Below are 17,639 nucleotides of genomic sequence, written 5' to 3' on the forward strand. Positions count from 1 at the left end.
CAGTACCTTATTTTAATGCTAGGTCCGAGACGGCTCGGTCTCCCTGTTTCCCTGCCTCCAGCCGCTCAGCAGGGCAGCGAGGATTACTCTGGGCTAGCAGGAGAGAGAGAGAGCGAACACGCCGGGGATCAGCCTTTTATTTGGGGGAAACAAGAGATTCAGGGGAGAATTCCATCCAATGAAGGTTGAGGGGGGGCTGCACTCCAAGGTCAGGGTCAGTGATTGGGTCTCCAGGGTCAGTGGTTACGCACACCCCCACACGGATGGGCTCTCTCATCAGGAAAGGGTCGGGATAACTCCGACACAGCCAGAGTGCCTCAGGCCCTTAACGGGAGTCACCCAATCACGTGTCAGAATGGCTCCCCACAGACGAGCAGTGGAAAAATTCTAAGATGTGGTTGACTCCAAATTTGTACTCAGATGACAATCTAACTTAAGTAAGTCCCACTTTAAATGTGTTCCCTTCCCCCGCAAATTACCAAAGAGCCAATATATTGCCTCAGGGTGGAGGATATAGATTTCCCTTGGTGATGATAGGGTTGTTTCGGTTTTGTTTTTCCTTGCACTTTTTTTCCAGTATCTTCGGGATATAACAACTAAAATCCCATATATTGTTTCTAAAATAGTTGTACAGTAAATGTGCTCCACAGGCAATTGTGGAGTCTAATTTAAGTGAACACTGATTGTCTTTTACACTGAAATCCTACCAGCAGAAACTACTTTGGTTTGAATCTTTATCTCATGCACTAGTCAGCAATCTTTGAGTTTAGTGATAGAAATCCAACTCAAATTAGGTTAAAGGTCAAAGGGAATTTACTGGCTCAATTAATGTAAAGTCCAAGGACCAAGCTGGTTTTAGGTAGAATGACTCTGTGTTTCATGTTTGTCTGGCCAGTCCCAATTTGTGCCTGTTGTCCTCATTTAAGTACTATCAGCAGCCCTTTTTACTTTCAAGTGTCTTGGTTTGGGACATAAAATATATGATAATACTAACTCTAGTGACAGATAGATCAAGGAGATATGTTTTGCTAGGATTCTTTTCTCCCTGTATTTCCTGAACCTGTATGTTTTTGTTTGACATTGACATTATTCTCAAATGGGGGTTAAATGGCTGGAAACTGGCTATTGGCATTCCTAATCAATCCTACAGCCTGAGAGCCTTAGAATCTAACAGGAAGAGAGACCTCTTTTCTCCTAGCACCCACAAATCAAATCTGATTGGAATGATTCTAATTCTAGTTATTGCTCTGGCAGAAAAACAGGAAGCACTGTATTTAAAACAGGGAATTTAAGGCAGCCAGTTGATTTCATGGTGTTTAAAAGGCTCAGAAACAAAATGGGAAATGTTTCAGAAACCAGAAAAAGAAGAAGTTGATATTTCTTCTAAGCTAAAAAGATAAAGTAAGAAGAGTGTCCAGGCTAGAATACAGGGCTGAAACCAGGGCATCTTGGTGGCAGGAACCACACCCATGTAGAGGCAGCCTACTTGTGCCAGAAAGAAAACCCTGATTTCCTGATTCCTTTTGCCCTGCAATCTCCCAGAATGTCTTCCATTGGCTACAGCTAGCCAGAAACCAGCAGAGTCCAGAGTCTGTGAAGCTCAACCCCTCTGTGATACAGAACACCACAGGGGCAAAGAGAGGAAAGAACCAGACAAGAAGCAAACCCAGAAATGGCATGTCCTACCTAGGTTGAGTGTTCATTGACCTATGTTCAGGGACTATTGGTGACACTTACTGTGAGGGGGAGGGGTGAAATGAATTGATTCGCCTACTGTGAAGTGGAGAATGGAAGTTGCACCAAGGAAGTGATACTGGAAGCAAAGTGTTAAGGAGGTTCTACTACATGTCCTATAGAATATAAGAACTCTCTGGGAAATGAGCCCCTTTGAGTCTCATCAGTCACTTCCCTTGTCTTAGCAGGGTTGTAATGGCTTCAGCAGGGAGAGCAAGAAATTGTTTGGTGCTTTGGAAGTCAAGGAGTTAAGAAGAGTGGAATAGAGGCGTGGGAGGGTGATTTACTTGAAGAAAGTTGCAGGAAAGGGAGACTCAGGGCACTTCAGAACTGGTTGTCATTATATTGTATATGGCCAACTCCAATTTTCCATGTTTTCTGATTTATTTTGTGTGGATAACAGTGTCCTATTGCCTTTCGGGCTGTGGCATGCAATGGCTGGGGAACAAATCATTCTGACCTTTGGATTTGCTTTCCTGTGTCTTAACTGAGGGTTTAGAGTTAACTCTTCAATTGTCAGAGTCTGGGTTGCCAGACACATAAATATTCTGCATGATCTCATTCCTTCCTCCCTCCCCTACCCCATTATCAACAAGGGAAAATATTCTCCAGCTCGATATCTTTGCCACATTCCAGAAGACTTGGCATTCTTTGTAAATATTTAAGAAATCTGGGTCAAAAGTACCAACTGGATTATACTTATTTGTCAACCACTGGAACTTTCTAACTCTGTGAAACCCACCAATGTAATGCTACACCCTTCAGTTCACAGTTCCTCAGATGAGGTCCAAGACAGACAGATGCCAGGATAAAGTTCCTTGAAGTTGTGGTGGATGAGATGATTACTAAGATTTCAACTCAATAGCAAGATTAAAAAAAAAAAGCTGCTTAACAAATGAGCAAAGAATCTGGATAGACATATAATTTTTTTATTAGTTGTTCAAAACATTACAAAGTTCTTGACATATCATATTTCATACATTTGATTCAAGTGGATTATGAGCTCCCATTTTTACCCTATATACATAATGCAGATTTACATCGGTTACACATCCACTTTTTTTACCTACTGCCACACTAGTGTATGTCGTATTCTGCTGCCTTTCCTAACCTCTACTATCCCCACTCCCCTCCTCTCCCCTCCCTTCCCGTCTTCTCTCCCTACCCCATCTACTGTAATTCATTTCTCTCTCTTGTTTTTCCCTCCTTTCCCCTCACTTCCTCTTAAATGTAATTTTGTGTAACAATGAGGGTCTCCTTCCTTTACCATGCAATTTCCCTTCTCTCTCTCTTTCCCTCCCCCCTCTCCTCCCTGTTTAGTGGTGATCTTCTCATGCTTTTCCTCTCTATTCTGTTCTTAGTTGCTCCCCTTATATCAAAAAGACATTTGGCATTTATTTTTTAGGGATTGGCTAGCTTCACTTAGCATAATCTGCTCTAGTGCCATCCATTTCCCTGCAAATTCCATGATTTTGTCATTTTTTAGTGCAGAGTAATACTCCATTGTGTATAAATGCCACATTTTTTTTATCCATTCATCTATTGAAGGGCATCTAGGTTGGTTCCACAGTCTAGCTATTGTGAATTGTGCTGCTATGAACATTGTTGTAGCTGTGTCCCTATAGCACGCTCTTTTAAGGTCTTTAGGGAATAGTCCAAGAAGGGGAATAGCTGTGTCAAATGGTAATTCCATTCCCAGCTTTTAACAGATACATGAAAAGATGTCCAGCATCACTAATCATCAGAGGAATGCAAATCAAAATCACAATGAAATATAACTAGTAAGAATGATTATTATGGAAAACAGAGGAGATAACAAAGCATTGGTGGGTATGTAAATTGATACTTCATTACTGAAAACAGTACCGATAACCCTCAAAACATTAAAAGGGGAACTACCATATTATCCAGCAGTGCCTCTACTGAGCATATACATAAAGGAAATGAAACCAGCATCTCATAAAGATATCTGTACTCCCATATCTGTGTGGCATTTCTCATGATGGTGAAGATATGGAAATAACCTAAGCATCAGAAATTGTGGTATATACAGATGCTCCTCAACTCAGGATGCATTTACATTCTGATGAATTTGTTGTAAGCACACCTAATCTACCAAACATCATAGCTTAACCTAGCCTACTTTAAACATGTTCAGAACACTTATATTAGCTGACGGTTGGGCAAAATCATCTAACATAAAGCTTATTTTATAATTAAGTATCATGCATCTCACATAATTTATTGATTACTGTAAAAGGTGCGGGACAAAATAAGCCAGGCCCAGAAATATTCTGCATGATCTCACATATATGCAAACCTATAAAAACGTCAAATTCATGGTAATGAATTTTCATGTTGGCTGATGTTGGATAGTGGGAGAAAAGGGGAGTTGTTTGACAAAAAGAATAAGTTCTGAAGTCCTAATGTAGAGCATGGGGACCAAAATTATTAATAATTTATTATATATTTGAAATTTTCTGAGAATAGATCTTAAGTTTTCTCAACATAAACATATGCATAAAGATAATTACAAGATGGATAATATGGATATATTTGCTTGACTGTGGTAATAATTTCACAATACATATTTGTATAAAATATCACATTGTATACCTTAAATATATATATAATTTTTTTGGACAAGTATGCTTTAATAAATCTAGGGAGAAAACAATCTTTACAAAGTATATTTTTTGAAAAACCTAAATCCATTTCATTGTTGTCTTTTATTCTATATTACCTATACTATTTCTCTAAGTATATAAGAATTTTATGTAACTGTAATTACAGTAAATGAAATCTTATTCTGATTTTCACTTATATATTTATGCAGTTTTCATAATAATTAATAGTTGTATAATGAAACATAATTTACTAAGTTGTTTCCTTTTTATATATTTAGATCACTTCAATATTTAATATTGAAGTGACATTGCAACAAATAAACTGCTACATATATTTTTTTCTGTTTTAAAAAATTGTTTCCTTAAGGTAAATCCTCAGAACTTGGATAAATGTGTCAAAGGGTATGAAAATTTGTTTAGGCTCCTGGGATATATTAGTATATTTACTTGAAAACACAGCAATAATATGTTATATCACCAACATTTGGAGTAATATAAGCATTTTTGTATATATTTGTTTATTTGGGTATATTTGTTGATATTATTTATATCCTTTGCTCATTTATCAATTGAGCAATTGTTTCCGCCCTCCCACATAAATTTATGTGAGTTCCTTATCTATTATAGCTCTTAGTTGTTTTCTACATTTGTTGAAAATATTTATCCCAGTTTATTAATTTCCTTTATTTTTTGTATAATATACATACTGGATTTGACTTGAAATGTTCAAAAGATTTATAGAGCATTAAGCATTTTCTGAGATTATATGTCCTCACATAGGCTATTTTTTATTTTGTATTAAGAAATATGTTAGGGACTAGGTAGAAACTTTTAACATGTAGAATAGTGATATCAATATGCCAGGCAAGGCCAAATAGATCATGTATGACACATTATATGATGCATTTGGGTGGGGGTCCTTGACAGATTTTTAAAAAATATGTTTTCTGTTTCTTTGTGTCCACTCACCTTTTCTTATGAAGTAAATACTACATTTTGGAGAATGCAGTTAAACCCTTCATCCAGCCCCAGCCCCAGAAGATTTATTAGCAGTTATTAATTAGCAACAATTTTTTAAAAGAAAGGTTCAAAGTAACGTTACATATGGGTAACTTCCTTTACACATGAGTAACCTATTATAATGTATACTTAAAAATTTTTAAAGTTGCTGAAGAAGGACAATTAAGGATAGAAGTAAAAAGTATGAAGCCTGGGTCAAGTTTAATATCCAAGAAACATGCTCTTATAATTTTTAAAGATAACAGTCCGAAACCATCTGTGGTATTGTACTTTTGTTAAGGTGGGGCCACAAATAAAACTGCAAGCTTCCTAACACCCCACAGAAATAGAGAAAGGTAATCATGAAAGTCACAAGTTTCTTAATGACTAAATAAACCCCTCAAAATGTCACAGCAATTCCTTGGAGAAAACACTGTTATTCTAACACTATGTATGATTGACATTAATTTTTTTAAGTGTCCATATGGGTATATTTCCAAATGAGAAAGTCAACTATTCTGAATGATAAAAGAGGACAAGGTGGGATCCTCTCACCTTTGAAAACTCATCATGGCTCACATCCTTGACTGCCAATTTGCTAGTATATACAAGAAAAAGCTATGTGTAATTAATGTTATTATGAAGTTAGGAAATGCTATGTATACACAAACACATACTTCATGCATTACAGGAAACTTCAATATCACAGCAAGATCACTGAGGGTGGCTTTTTTTTTTTGGTCTAATTTATACTGGCTTTTCTAATTTGGGCATTTTTTTTTGCTTTGGTAGGTGGCTTACCTTTTCCCTCCTTAATTTAAAAATAAACTATATAATGTGTAATTTACATAAAATTAAATGCATCCGTTTTAAGGGTATACTTAGTTAATTTTTAACAAGTGCATACAAAATCAAACACATTTCTATCACCCCACACCATTCCCTCCTGCCCCATCCCAGTTAAACTCTTCCTCCAGCTCCAGCCCCAGCCCCAGCCCCAGGAAATCATTTCTTTCTTTTCTATTACTAGATATCAGTTCTGCCTAATTATTCCAGAATATCACATAGACGGCACCATACAGTATATCTTCTTTTAAGTCCGGTTTCTCTCATGCAGGATCATGTTTTTGAGATTCTTCTATATTGTTATGTGTGTCAGTGACTATTTTTATTGTTAAGTGGTATTAAGTTTTCTAGATATACTGTAATTTGTGCAGTTTATGGGCATTTGGTTGTTTTCACACTTAACTATCATCAATAAAATTTCTGCAAACATTCTTGCACAAATCTTTGTCTGGACATGTGTTTTCTTTTCTCTTGAAATATCTTCTGAAATTGCTGGATCATAGAGTAATTATATACTTAACTTTATAAGAAATTGCCAAATGGTTTTCCAAAGTGGTTGAACCATATAGTCCCATCGGCAGTATACAAAAGTTTAGAGTTTCTTCCACACTTCTTTTGAAAATTCTGATGTGTGAATTACTACAGAAAGTAGAAATAGGTTATAAATCCTTTTGCAGTCTATTGATTTTATTTCTAAAAAATTTGATTGTTTAATACGTTAGCTCTTTATTTAAAAAAATAATTATTTTTTAGTTGTAGTTGGACACAATACCTTTGTTTTATTTATTTATTTTTATGTGGTGCTAAGGATCAAACCCAGGGCCCTGCTTATGCTAGGCAAGCCCTCTATCACTGAGCCACAGCCATAGCCCCAGCTGTTTATTTTAACAAAGAGACGAAAAAGCAAAGGAGAGGGATATGATCTATACTATATTTTACAAACTACTTCCCAGGGAACTATAGTCCAGTTCTTATCTGCATTTCTCTTCCAGTGGAGTTTTGGTACACGTGTAAATATGACCTTTATATTTGCCAAACTTTTAGATAAGCTACTATGAAACCATATCATAATAATCTAGACTTTCTGGACCTTTGCAATAATAGAAAAGAAGATTGTTTTTATGGCCCAGTACTCTGTAGGCAATAACAGAGCAGGAAAGCACTCTGAACTAGAGATTTTGGTCCCAGTTAAAAGTTATGTGATTTGGGGGAAGCCATTTGCCTCCCTGGGCATAAGAGCTGGAGGCTTTGTCTTAAGTAACAACCTGGATGAGGTGAACTCTAAATTTTCTATGGACTCTAAAATTTTGTGACTCTAAATGTAGGCTAAAATTATTTTTAATTTAAAATATGTTCCTGCCTAAATAATACAGTAATTCATTGTTCATAAAAACAGACAAAACAACAACATAGTGTTCCTTGTAGAGTTAAAGTACTGTTTGATCAGTACCAAATCCATGCCCCTCTTCTTTTTCTCCTTCTTCTTCTCCCTAGAGTTCATCCCCGAGATTAACTTTGTGTATATCCTTCCAGATTTTAAGAAATATGTATACTCAAAATTATACACACAGAGAAACTCATAATCTTGTTTGCGTACTTGTTGTTTTTTACATAAGTGGTACAGGGGACTGTGTCAGTGATCCTTAAGACCATCTCCAGGTTTGATAGCTGTGACTTAGTACAAAAAGATATAAATCAATATCAGCAAAGGAAAAAGTCACATAAGGAAAAGTATAGAGGAAATCAGAGCAAGCTTCTTAGAGTTTCTTCCAGGGCACACTTGATCTCTCCAGCAAAATATTGTGATAGAATGTGAAATACAGTCTATCAGGAATGTTGAGCAGAGATTTGGTACTCAGGATTGTTATTGGTAGCTGGCTACAAGGACACCACTGCTTGGCATGTACCAAGATTCCATACTCCTAGTGGGTGTTTAGCATAAAACACATTGTTTGCATAGTTTAGTCACAGTGCACTCACTATGCTTACCAAGGAATTGAGGACACTCTTAAAATCCAATTTCTTATACACTAGCCATGGGCCAATCTCACAAGCAGTCCTATCTAAGGATAGCAGTTAGGCTGCTATGGTAACTCTTCTGCACAGCAACAGAAGTTTTGGAAATTTGCTTTTTGTACTCAACAAAATGTTTTTGAGGTCTAACATACATGTATTTATGTTATTTTCTCTATAATTTTCCTCTTGAAAATAGAACATTAATAGATATGTGTGTTGTTATGTGCAAGGTTTTCTCTGCTACACTAGAAATGGAACTGTTGGATCATAGAACATTTTATATATTGATGGATATGTCCATACCACCCTTTATAGTTTCTATTAATTTATGTCCCCATAACAAAGTATGTCTGTTTTGCCTTATCCTTTTTTATAACTGTTATGAAACTTTAAATTTTATAGAACACATATGTAAAAATAGCATCTCCCTGTGATTGTAATTTGTGTATTTTGAGTGAGTCTGTCTTCATTAAAATGGTCGTTGCACAATGCCCTGTTGAATTATTCATTATTTGTAGGGATTAAAAGCAGGACCACTGGCATAAATATAATAGAGATATAAGTCCCTTTCAGTACCCAGTTTGATTTTGTCTTGGATACGCATGATTCCTAGAGTTTGGTTGCCAAGTTTCTTAAAAGAGCTGAACAAAGCTACTCTTGAGCAAATGAAAAGTTGTGATATGTCTTTATACATCTTGTGGCATTTGTATTGTCACCAGGGCTGCCATAAACTTGGTGGCTTACATATCAGAAATTAATTTTCTCATAGTTCTAGGGGCTGAGAATCCAAGATCAAGTTGTTAGGTTTGGCTTCTTCTGGTGGCTTTCTCCTTGTCTTGCAGATGGCTGCCTTCTTGTTGTGTCGTCACATGGTTTCTCACAAAGATACCAGTCAGATTGAGGCCCACTTCTAATGACCTTATTTTACTTAATCACCTCTTTAAAAGCCTAATCTCCAAATTCAGTCACATTCTTATACTAGGAATTAAGGCTTCAACATGAATTTTGAGGAGGAATACAATTCAACCTGTAACAACCTAAATTCTGATAGGTAATTCAGCACAGAGGTAATTTAGCACTGTTTCCAGGAGGCATAAATGAAGAAAAATGAGATTTCAAACTACTCAGAGATAAAATCCAGGGCTACTCAGGAACTAGGAGCTCCATTTTTTCTGTAAGCTTGCCCAAAGAAGTGACAGGATAGTTAGCTTTCATTCTTTTATTCAGTAAATATGGATTGAATATCTAGGAGGTGACAGCCTCAAGAGATACAGAATTAAGCAGCAAGAACTATCTTCACCAAACCTACATTCTTTCATTGGTTCACCTTAATGAGACAACTGAAAAATTTCAAGATGCTTTATACAATTACTAAAGGTGAATATGACAAAACACAAGTTTTATCTAACTTGCTTTACAAAGTTCCTATTTCCCATCTCGTCTCAGAAACTCTGATTTTATTCTTAAGATGTTTTCCCTTTTCCACTTGTGGAATTCTCAGAACACGTTTTCAAGGAGAAAGGGCAGATAGTAGGGGAGTTGACTGCCTCTCACACAACTATAGTTTAAATCATAACACTTCTTCAGGTATCAGTGGAAAAGGAAAAGTAACCTTGAACTACAGAACCTCCTATCTCTCCTTGGTACAGGCTGGATCAAAGATATTTCCTTACACCCTTTTCCCTTCCTTCGTATATTCCTAACTTAATTTATAGATTACCATTAAGCAGTATTACAGATTCAAGATTATTTTCAGTGTTCATTTAAAGCTAAGTTCACTTGGTTATAGGACAAAAGGCCTGGTGAGCCAAACGTTCAATTTATATTTCTAAAAGTTGAGAACCTTTCTAAGCTCCATACAAAAAGAAGGCAAGATGTCTGACTAACAGCACTTTTAAGGACTGGCTACTTACAGAATTCCTGGAACGATATTCTTAGTTACATTTTTGAGACTTATCCCCAATAAATATAACCATAGTGGTTAGTAAGTGATAATTATATGAGAACTTTTTTGGCTTCACTAATGAAAGGCAGCACTAACTATAATCAGTGTCAATACATACAGTGGGAAAAACGATGTTCTTGGTAAGGGATGTAACTGATTTAATTCAGTTGTCACCAGCTTTTATTCAAGTCTAAGTACAGACATCTGTTTCAGCAACTGTGGGTACATTACAGAAATAGTAACCATAAAATTCACTCAACAGATATCTATTGACAGACAACTACACATGGTAATCAACACCAGATGCTGGGAGTGATATACAAAATAAAATCACTGTCCTCATGTTGGGTGAGGGAGCATAAGAAACTCAAACATAGAACCACAAGTAAAGATACAGAACTACAGAAAAATCACATGAGATTAAACAAGGAACTAAATGTCTACTTGTCAAATGTTTGGTATACAAATTCAGGGTTTTACTACAGTGTTTATGGTTTTCACTAATTCCACAAAAGATTCCATTCACACCTTCCCCCAAAGGCTGAACAATACCACGGGTTGTCATTTTACAAGCTAAATATTTGCATAATCTATCAGTCAGCAATCTACATATTAGCATATAACCAGGAGAAACTTGTATACCAAAGATATATAAGAATGTCGTGCATATAGCACCTCATAGCAACAAACTGGAAGCAACCAAAATACTGTTTGATAGAATGAATTAAAATATCTGTAGCATACTCACTCAAAGGAGTATTACTCAAGAATGAAAATAAATGAGCTCCAGTAACATAATACTGAGTATGAAAGTTATGCTCCAGGAATCCAAAAACAAATGATATTCTATATAATATCTATAAGGAAGTAAAACTGAATAACATTGCTTAAGCATATATGTCTACATAGATATTCACATGTGATAACTATAAACAAGATTTTTTAAAAACCCACAAGTGAATACCAAACACAAAATTCAAAAGGGGCACATTGGGGAGGAGCACATATAATTTACTGATATAGTTCTAATCCTTGGGTTAGGTGGTGAGTTGCCCCCCTCCCCCCTTTTGGTACTAGGGATTGAACCCAGGAGTGCTTTACACTAAGCCACATCTCCAGTACTTTTCACTTTTTATTTTCAGACAGGGTCTCACTAAGCTGCTGAGGCTAACCTCGAACTTACAATTGGACTGCCTCAGCATCCCAAATCTCTGGGATTGCAGATATGCCGTACTGTGCCTAGCTATTCATTATGCTCTCAATTTTTAAAATGTTAAGAGTCAAGAGCAGGAGAGTTATTGAAGTTTTAATGGGCAAATAAGGATGAAACAGATATGAAAATGGGTAGGATATAGTTATTGTTTCAGTTATTAAGGTGTTTACAATCTAATGGAGGCAATATGACACATTCATAATTTTGTGTGCTTCCCTACACATGCTCTTATGTAACATTTCAAACAACCCAAATGACCTATACTTCATGCCTAGTTAGCTGGATAGCAGAAAACAAAATCTTTTATAAAATCTAATTTTGTATGTATATATATGTGTACACACACACACACACACACACACGAGCGCGTGCACACACATATATATTTATCTCTGGGAAATTCTGAGGTAATACTTAAACATTATGTTTCACAGATGTCCTTCTTGTCTCTTGTTACTTAAGCCTCTGATGTGACTCCCAAATGCTGTTTTTACTCCCCTGCTTCTACTATAATCTGTGAAATCATCACAACCTCATTTCTCAATTTTCACAGTGGTAGCTGGGAACAGGTTTATAACATTAAATGAAACTTACTGATCTTTGGGATGAAGCATGAGGAAAGTAAACATAAAAATATTCATCAAAACACAAAAATAAAAAACCCCTTAAATTGGGCATGGTGGTAAACACTTGTAATCCCAGTGATTTAGGAGGCTGAGACAAGAGGATCACAAGTTCAAGGGCAGCCTCAGCAATTTAGCAAAACCTATCTCAAAATGACAAAATAAAAAGGACTAAAGTGCTATGGGTTCAATCCGCAGTACTAAAAACAAACAAACAAAGAAACAAGCTATATTTAAAGTCTACAAATCTCAGCCCCTCCACAAGGGTGCAGTTGGCCACAATGTAACAGGGGCCATCTAATTTCTTCTTAGTGGCAGGACTTTTGAGGAAATGCTCCCTTAATAGTGATCTAAAGAGAAGAAAATTCTTTACCCTCTTTGGAGGCTATGATTCATCTCATCTTTTGTCCCAAGGTCTGATTTAATTTTAGGAAGATTGACAGTGGTATAATTCACTTTCTTAAGGGACTATTTTACCTCTGCCCACAGGAGTGTGGGTTTACTCCCAAACCATCTCAAATCAAAGACCATAGCATACTATGACCGGGCTGCAGTGCACTTCCCTGAATCTCTATGATAAAGTTTTAAATAACAAGCTAGGAAGAATATTCTCTGGAAATGAGGAATGCTCCGTTTCTTCTGTAGTTCTTCATTTTCTAATCCCTGCAGGGAATTTCTCAAAGGGCAATATATACAACTGAGGAAAACAAAATTTACAGGAGAAAAGCATCCTTAACACATACTTCATTCTCAAAAGAATTTTCAGACTTACAACTGTAAGAAGATACTGTTTACAGTTCTAAAAAAAAAAAAAAAAAAAAAAAAAAAAAAAAAAAGAACATTATTTCTCATCCCAAACACCTGATTTATTTTATCCCAGTTCGTTTAGGGAAAATCTGATGAACCAGGGAGACGGGCGGATTTACCTATTTGCTTAGTCAGCTTAGAAGGCAAAAGTTGTTTGCACCTTTTAAAACACTTCTCTGCACCCCAGTTTTCCCCAACTTTCCCCCAAATTTAGGGTTCAGTTTGAACAACAGCACTTCTTACAGCACACCCAAAACAAATGCTTTAGGTAAAAAAAGAAGGGGGAGGGGGAGGCCCAAATGTCTTTTCCAAAAAAACTCTTCTGGAATCCTTAGCTTTAATTTCGAAGCCTTTGACCTTTTCACACGTAAAGTTTTGACCTCTGGAGCGCTGTCTTTTCCCTGGTATATTGGAAACTCCTCGCGCACCAACTGATTCATTCCCCATTCCTACTAGCACAAGGTTTGGCAAAGCGTAGGCGCCCACAAATGAATGAATGAACGGATTTGTAGAAGAAAGGCGGGAAAAGATTAGTATTTTTTGGTGTGACTAGAACTACAATGGTTACAAAGTAACGACAAAAACCACCCAAACTTCGACAGATGTCCACTTTCAGCGGGTTCTCAAAACTAGACCAGAACTGCCCACTACACCCCGCCCACTACGCTCCGCCCACGGGGGAAAGACGGGAAATACAAGCTGTCAGGAAAACCGGAAGTGCCCGGTCATGCCTTGCGCATGCGTGTATCCATTAGCTCGCGCTTCCTACAACCGGTCATCCAGTGAGGAAGCCGGGGCGCCTGGGCCCAAGCTGCCGGGTAGTCTTTGGCCCCGTGGCCCTCGCCCCCGCGCATGCGTTATGAGTTGAGCCTCTCGCGCTGAGGCGGGGCGAAAGGACGGATTTTATTTTCTTGTTCCCGCCCCTCTTCTTCCCCCACCTGCCACGTACAAGGCCGGAGCTCTCGCTAGGCTAGTTGGGTCTGTGCGATTGGCTGGGGCCCACGGCAGTCTGCGAGCTAGGTGCGGCGGCCGCGGAGGGCTACCGAGCGGGTCCTATCTGCACCCTCCCTGAGACGCCCAGAGCCGGTCTGCGGCGGTGGCCTCGCATCGGTCCGTCCACGGAGTCCCGCGCAAAGGCGACGGCCTTGTAAGCTGGTACGGCCGCAAGAGCCGGGGGTGCGGCCGCGCTCTCTTGAGAAGTCCCGGGGACGAGGAAGTGCTGGAGGGCCTCTCTGGAACCCACCGGCGCGGGGCGGGCGGCCCATGGGGGCCGTGGGAGAGGGCTAGAGCGAGCGAGGAGGGCCGACGGGACCTCGCGGGGGCTGGGAGGTCACGGAGGGGGAGGGGTGACGAGGCCGCTGTTCTTGGTGGCTGGGAAGTGGGCGTAGGGTTCTGGGGGGCGTTCGGCCCAGAAGTGTCTAGGCAATTCCGTGTGGCTCCCGGAGGTCGAATTGCCGGAGATCGCTGTGCGAGCGATTGGGAGCCCTGGAGTGGTGGGTGCCTAACTCGAGGGGGTTGGAAGGGTGAGAAGGGTGGAGAGGCACCTGTGGGAATAATTTGATTGGGGGTCGTAGAAGAGGAGCCTCATTCTTTGGCTATCAGTCCTTAAGCGCGGAGTGAAGGCCCAGCCTGGTTTTTATAATGATGACAGCTAACTTTTAAGAGTTTGCTTCTCTGGGTACTGAGTATTTTAGATACTTGATGCTATCTAATCACGAGAACCCATTCAAACTTATTCCCGTTTTGCATATGATGAAAGTGAACCTTCGAGAAGGATTTAAAGTCTCAAAAGTTAATAGTGCGGATCTTTATTATTAACATTGCCTCTGGTCAGGCAGCATTTTAGGCCTCTTGCATTCTTTTGGTTTATTTGCTCTGGGATTTCTTGAAGGAAATTGCACCCTCAGGAGGTACCTAAACTGCTGCCTCTGAATTTGAGCAGTGGTGGGGTTAGTGGATCCAGCGGTTTGGCCACTGAACCTAGATTATAGTGCAAGAGGCAGGCCTTTTATTTGTTTTTGGGCACATCAGTTTATTCCCAGAACTCAAAAAAGTGCTTCTGGTGAAGTATTATGCGTGTTAGTGGAGACACAGTTCAGAGGGGGTGGGGCAGGGATAAGATAAAAGAAATTGCTGTAGGGATCTTAACAGCAGTTCTAGGAACTAGTTGTTCATATGGATCTTTACGTTGCTAGAGAAAGAGTACCAGAATTCTGCTGTTGTATAAACCTGTGTGGATGGGATTTTCCCTCAGAGAAAAATGTACTCTTGTGATACTTGTGTGTTTTTCCCGAGGTAACTGCATAAATGGGGAACAGTCTTAGGAAAGAAGCATTGGTTCCTGGCTGCAGGGAATTTACAATTAATGAGAAACACCAAAAGTGAATTTGCTGGTAAACATGGCAGATACAGAGTATATGTGACTCAAGTTTTTAGGTCATTGGAACTGAGCATTCCCCACTTCCATCAGTAGGACATACTATCTAGTGTATGTGATGTTGAAATTTTTCTTAATATGATGTGGGGAGTCACTTTTAGCTACATAAGGCACACTGTGAAGGTCTGACATAAGAATTGATCTAATATTATAGTTTTTTTTTTTTCCTGGAAAGCCTTTTATCAGAACTTTATTTACCCATTCATCTTTTTGTGAAGGGAACAGAAGCAATTCTTAGAATACCTTTTACATGTCAGGCACTATTCTAGGTGCTGCCAGGAATAGATAATACCATCACACTGGCCCCTCGCCATTATTACTGGTTTACACATCCTGTGGAAATACATTAATTTATTTCATGATCCTCTCAGCCTATCAATGCAAACACAATGGAATATTTACCATCTTGCAGAAGTGCTTGTACTTCAGAGGTATTCAGTAAATGTTTCCTTAATGCACAGGACAAATTTTGCTACAGGTGAAGAGCAAGTTGTATGGAGGTTTCAGTTCATCACGGTTTTTGTGAGAAGTTCATTGTGAAATGGGAAGATAAAAAACTAACCATATTCTTATTTTGTGTTAGGACAAGCATGATGTTCAGATGGCGGAACACAGTTCACTTTGTACTGCACTGACCTTCGAGTGTTATATTTAGTTTTAATGCCCCATTTCATTAAAGATTTATTAATAAAATGTGACCTGGACAGAGGATGGTGAAGGAATCTAGAGTATTCATTTAAGGAATAGGTGAAAGGACCACGAACTTTATATAAGCAATATTGGGACATTTATATATAATCTTCATGAAACAATTTAGTATTCTTGAACACTTTTTCAAGTATTTGAAGGATTTATGTGTTGAGAGGGTTTGAATGGTTTTACACATGCACCGAAAGGACACAGTAATTGCAGAGAAATGTGATAATGTTAATAATGAATTTGAAATATGATAATGTTAATTAAATAATGAATTTAAGTAGAGGGAAAGCTGCCAGTAGTAAAACAGGAGATTGAAGTCAAAATGTGGAGATTGTAAGTCAGATGACTTAAACAGCCTTGAGAGATAATTTGGGGCACGAACAGGAGCTGATGCTAAGAAAACGCTTACTGATCTTATTTTAATATATTCAGGAATATATTGGCCTTGAGAAAATGAGATATTGACACATTATTTGCTTATAGTACTTTGTTCATGATTATACAGTAATCATTTATTAGAGATCTTGGATGATATTTTGAATTTAGAATCACAAAGTCATTATAGGATGATGATTTTGAATAACTTGACATAACATGAAAATAAAACCTAGGAAATGGGAAAATTATGTAGCAAGCTAGTATTTAATGGTTACTTCTAATAATTCTTCTTAAAACAGTTTAATACACCCACTCTGATTTGGGGGTGGGGTGAATTGAAATGGGGGTGGATATGGAATATGTAGTACAATAGTGAATAGTCTTATTGGAAAACTTAGAAAGGTATCACTTATTTGCCCTTTCTCCTCAAGTTCCCAAAATAGAGGGAAATTAGAATACTCATGAGACCTTTCTTACTTAAAAGAGAAAAATTTGATTTTTCACACATGCTTTTCTCTTCAAGATTAGCATTAAAAGTTAAGGCCAATATAATTTTGAAGCCAGTATTTATTTTTTCCTTATTTAACAAGTCTTGAATAATTACTGTGTGCCCGGTACTTTTTTAGGGTCTGGATATATGGCACACATACTATGTACTTCTTACTTTCTAGTGGAAAAGACAATAAAAAGATAATTTTTAATGTCTGAAAGTGGTAATGCTTTGAAGAAAAATAAGATAGGGTACTAAGATAGGGGGTGGGGAGTCATTTTAAATTAGATGGTTAGGGAAGACTTCTGAGAAGATGACATTTGATGAGGGTTCCGAATCATAAGGGATATGAAAAGAGTTCAAGGCAAAAGTAGTAGCAAGTTGCAAAGCCTTGAGTGGAAAGGAAGAACTTAAAGCATTGGTGTAGCAGGGGTGTATGAGGGAAAGAGGTACAAAATGAGATTAAATAGTTGGTCAGAGACCAGAGGCTAGATCATGACTTTGTAGATTTTGCTTTTTAAGACAGAAATCTGTTGGAAGATTTAGAGGACACTGACCTTAGATTTTATTTCACAGACTAATTGATGTGTTAAAAATAGATTAAAAATGGGCAAAATGGAAAAGGAGACAGATCAGGTAAGGAGTCTTTTGCAATGATTTAACCAAAAAATGGTGGTGTCTTGGATCACATTGTTAGCAGTGAAGATACTGAAGTGGTTGGATTCCAGAGACATTTCTTAAAGGGTAGTAGTAATAAGATTTGTAGTTTGGCTATAAGGTGTGAGAAAAATGAGGAACTAAGACTTTTTTATCTTGAATAACTGG

At 37.9% G+C, this 17,639-nt stretch overlaps 1 protein-coding gene across 4 annotated transcripts in view; it reads left to right on the forward strand.

Annotated features, from left to right (window-relative positions):
- The first annotated feature begins 13,583 nt into the window (after nt 1-13,583).
- TFG (trafficking from ER to golgi regulator) overlaps nt 13,584-17,639 on the forward strand; it is a 36,515-nt gene continuing 32,459 nt past the window's right edge. The window contains exon 1 of one of the 4 annotated variants that reach the window (XM_081301605.1): nt 13,584-13,965. The gene's annotated coding sequence lies outside the window, so the exon portion shown is untranslated. The remainder of the gene's footprint in view (nt 13,966-17,639) is intronic. The other 3 variants (XM_081301604.1, XM_081301603.1, XM_081301602.1) reach the window with 3 other exon arrangements.

The sequence above is a fragment of the Spermophilus citellus genome, assembly GCF_964194105.1.
Source record: "Spermophilus citellus genome assembly, chromosome: 7".
NCBI lineage: Eukaryota > Metazoa > Chordata > Mammalia > Rodentia > Sciuridae > Spermophilus > Spermophilus citellus.